Source organism: Apium graveolens, chromosome 4, assembly GCF_009905375.1.
Source record: "Apium graveolens cultivar Ventura chromosome 4, ASM990537v1, whole genome shotgun sequence".
NCBI lineage: Eukaryota > Viridiplantae > Streptophyta > Magnoliopsida > Apiales > Apiaceae > Apium > Apium graveolens.
The window spans coordinates 64,730,630-64,735,364 of NC_133650.1; the positions used below are offsets into that span (position 1 = coordinate 64,730,630).

General features: G+C 37.1%; 1 non-coding gene across 1 annotated transcript; it reads left to right on the forward strand.

The window, feature by feature from the left end:
* The first annotated feature begins 762 nt into the window (after positions 1 to 762).
* On the forward strand, positions 763 to 869 carry LOC141722662 (small nucleolar RNA R71). The gene has a single exon (XR_012575669.1). It is a non-coding gene; the product is annotated as a small nucleolar RNA R71 (small nucleolar RNA).
* The last annotated feature ends 3,866 nt before the right edge of the window (positions 870 to 4,735 follow it).

Genomic DNA, 4,735 nt, shown 5'->3' on the forward strand with positions numbered 1-4,735 from the left:
AAGGTAATAGCCTTAACTTGCTCTTTAGCTTCCTTCCTTCCTGGTACTTCCGTGTCACTGGAAAGTGTGCCAGGTTGATGATTGAGCACTGCATTGGCTATTTGACCGATTTGATTTTCCAAGGTCTTGATAGAAACCGCCTGACTCTTGCATAATAGCTTAAGTTCCTCAAAATCAGCACTAGTAGGTGCAACTGCACTTCCCTGTTGAGGATATGATTACCTTTGAGCATACTGTTGTGGTTGCTGGAATCCAGGTGGATTAAACTGTTTACTCATACCTTCCTGATATGGTGGCTGAATAGCATTCTGATTATTATCCCAGCTGAAATTTGGATGATTTCTGTTGTTAGGATGATAAGTAGCTGGCACAGGCTGCTATTGTCACTGATAATTATTCACATACTGAATAGATTCGTTGACAAGAGAACACTGATCCGTAGCATGAGAACCTACACAAAGCTCCAAGACCATAGCTATTTGATTAACTCCATATGTAGCTAGAGAATCAACCTTCATCGACAGCGCCTGGAGCTGCGCTGCAATAACGGTGGCTGCATCGACTTCCAGAATACTTGCTACCTTCCCAGGCATCATCCTCTGAGTTTTGTTTTGATGCTCATTTGCAGCCATAGTCTCGATAAGATTATAAGCCTTAGTATAGCTTTTGGCCCATAAGGCGCCTCCAGCTGCTGCATCGAGCATGGGCCGAGATTGGGCCCCCAAACCATTATAGAAACCAGTGATCACCATCCAATCGGGTATTCCATGATGTGGACACTTTCTCAATATTTCCTTGTAGCATTCCCAAGCTTCGCATATAGATTCTGTAGGTTGCTGCACAAACTGAGTAAGAGCACTCCTCATAGCAGCAGTCTTTGCCATCGGATAAAACTTCACCAGAAACTTTTGCGCAAGATCTTTCCAAGTAGTGATAGACCTAGCTGGTTTAGAATGTAACCAGTCCTTAGCTTTGTCCCTCAGTGAGAATGGGAAAAGCCTCAGCGTGATAGCCTCATCAGTCACGCCATTATACTTGAAAGTGCTGCAGATCTCGACAAAATTCCTTATGTGCATGTTGGGGTCTTCAGTCGCAGCTCCTCCAAAAGAAACAGAATTCTGTACCATCTGAATAGTGCCCAGCTTGATTTCAAAGGTGTTAGCTTGAATAGCCGGATGAAGAATGCTTGACTGAATGTCATCAATTTTAGGCCGAGAAAAGTCCATAAGAGCTGGATCAGCCTGAACAATACGATCACCCATAATTATTGGTTCTTTCTGCTCAGTTCCTGAATCCGAATCTTCAAAATCTATCTTCTCCGGAATATCAAGAACTTCGTCTGTCTCCTCAGCTGTATCTAAAGTCCTCTTGCGAGTACGAGAACGAGTTTGCATAAACGCTCGCTTAAGTACCTGAAACACAACCATAAACAATAAGTAACAACTACGTCTTAATCACTGAGTCCTAATGACCAATGATGGTAAGTATATAAACTAAACAAATACGCCGAGTCCCCGGAAGCGGCGCCAAAAACTTGTTAGGGCGGAAACACGCGCTAAAAATACACCCAAGTATACGCGTTCGCAAATAATATAGAATACTTTCTAGTTCGTTCCCACAGAGACTCAGACTAATTATTGTTTAATTAAACTCACGCACCAACGTATGATTACTTCTCAATGTTAAGACACTAACACTTAGAATTGTTGACTAAATATTAACTACAATTAATTACTTAGTTTATCACTTAAATAACACTTCAATTAACAATATTAAAACACTCATGAGATCTCAACTTCATTACTACTTCCTTCAATAGTTATTGTTATTACCTTAGCATGTGACAGTGATGATATTAATCGAATAACACGAAACTGATAAAAGCCAACTTTCATTGTACTCATACCATTCTACCAAGCATCCACAATTAAGATAGAAGTTGAATAGGCATCAATTATGTTGAGTTCCTATATGTCTACAGAAATTGATAACATAACGATTTAAGCACAAGTTATTCCTTTTGATTACACAGGGTAAATAAAACTGTTAGAGTTACCCACTAAGCATGCACATCATACATGAACCTATGCTAGCATGGCAAGTTCTAAATCTCAAGATCCACTGTCGCTTCACAAGAGATTAACACCCTATCTTATATGTTCGCGACACACATAAGACGAATACGCACAACCACTACTAGATATCATACAATCATCACACACTAAGGTATTAAACAATTAACTAAAGAATTCCATAGCAAATCCGTTACGACCCGATGATCACGATTAGCCCATAATAGCACTTATCGGCATCATGGGTTCATATGAAATCATGATAAACAAACATAAGAGAATAATAACACTAATTATATTAAATCAGAGTACGTCACAAGAGTAATTAGGTTCAAAGTAAGAAAACTAGCATCCAACGTTACAACGAAATAAGAATCACAAGAAAATATGCTTCCTCTTCGTTGCTGTGTGCTAAAATGGTCTTCTTCCTTATCTCCTACGCTCCTTGCTTAATACAACGATCCAACCTCATGAAAACGTCTCTAAATCTACTTATATAATAGTCCTATAAAACTCAGATTACATAGAAGTGGAAGCCAAACAGAAGTAGAAGTCCTAAAATAAATTATCTTTTTTCCCGACCCTGCGCGGCCGCTCAGCATAGCTGAGCGGGCGCTCAGCTTTCTGCGCGGCCGCTCAGCATAGCTGAGCGGGCGCTCAGGACCCACTGGAAAAATCCTGAGTTTGCTCCGTTTCTTCGCTGTAATCTGCCCATTTCGTTCCTCTCGCAATGGTGAACACATGCCAAGGCTTATTCTTGATGATTACTCCTCCGAAATGCAACTAATACCCTGAAATGCATAAACACTAGAAAAACACATCAAATACACAAAATACTTGATTTCAAGGCACCAATTTAAGCTATTTTAAGAAGCTCTAAGTGGTATAAAATGCCACTTATCAAAGGTTTCCAGGCTTTAATGACCTCTTGTTCTCGTTTGTTAGGAAATGAATAACACACAGAGGGGGGGCTGAATGTGTTTTACTATTTTTGGGCTTTTCTTGAATATTTATGGTCGAACAAAGTAAATTAAATCTTGTAATAAAATGTGTTCATTCTGAAATTAAGCTTGCAGAAAATAAAGAACACAAATCTTCAAAACTCACTTAATTTTATATTAAAATTAAGAATGTTTTGCTACAAAATTTTTAGGCTCTTTGTTGATAAAGAGCTTAGCTTTTTCTTCAGAGAATTACAAGATTTCTTTCTAAATTTGTTACATCTGACTAAAGGACCGGTGTTAACTTTATAATTCAGTTAACTGCTGGTTTACACAGTGTACAATAAGACATGCTATTATCTTTTCTAAACCGTCACTTGTCATTTCTATTTATAAAAAAATAGATCTTCCATTTCTGGATTAGCATATCTTTAGCATCCTGTGATAATTTTAATATTCCTCTGTCAGTTAATCTTCACCATTGATCTTGCACATTCTTCAAGCTGCTTTTTGTAGACTTCTCAATCCAGCTGTTTGGATTGTTTGTTGATTGTTAATCTTGAATATTTAACTGGTCTGTGATTTTGTACTTTGAGAATTTTACTCGAGATCTCCAATTAGGCATATAGAGATTTTGACATCTCGATAAGTATAATGACTTATCGAGATCTCTAATGCTCTAGTGAATTTGACTTATAGAGGTCTCTGAGTTCTTGAATGAAACTTTAGCTTGTCGAGATCTCTCATAATCATGTCTTCACTTTGTCTTGTCGACAACTTAGAGTTCTCTAGTGAATTTTGACTTATCGATATCTCTGAGTTCTCTAGTGGACTTTGACTTATCGATAACTCAGAGTTCTCTAATGAATGTAGAGTTGTCGATAACTCTGAGTTCTCTAGTGAAGAAATGACTTGTCGATATCTCCAACCTTCATGTATTCTTGACTTGTCGATATCTCTCAGAGTTCTTTTAGTAGCTTTCCTGACTTCTCGATAACTCATTTGGAGTTCTCAAATGACTTCTCTATAACACTAAATCTGTGACTTGTAGAGATCTTAACTTAGAATATTTTTATCCAAACAGATTTATTCAACTCCAAGCTTCTTCAAAATTCTTCTGAGGCATGATCTTCTAGATCTTCTTCCAGATAGAATCCTTAGGGTTGGTACTGTTTCAGGAAAAAGACTCCAGTCTGCTCCTTTGTATTTTTACAGACTTTAAATTTTACAAGTACAAAATACAAATTAAGATAACAATACAACTTATTTAGGGTTGACAAATTGTCTTAGTCTTGTTAAAGTACATGCATGTCTTATACAATAATCTCCCCCAATTTATGAGAAGATTGCTTAACACAAATTCATGCTTGTTAACAAGACTAACCCCAAGTTTAAAATGATTATGAAATGTAACAGTTCATTATTCTCCTTAGATCAGATGTCCATTTGGCTTTGCTTCACATTTTGATCAGGAACACTAATGATATTGACATCTTCAGTAATCTTTGACATCTTCAGTAATCTTTGACATCATCACTTATATATTACAATCTCCCCCAACTTGTTCATTATGAAATTATGCACAAGTTCTGATTGATGAAATCAAAACTCTATCTAAATACAGAAATCAATCTCCCTATTTTGTCTTCTTCTGTGAGTTTAACAAACTTTACTTCTATATATGTCTTCAAAATTATCTGCATCAACATTGCATGGAGATTT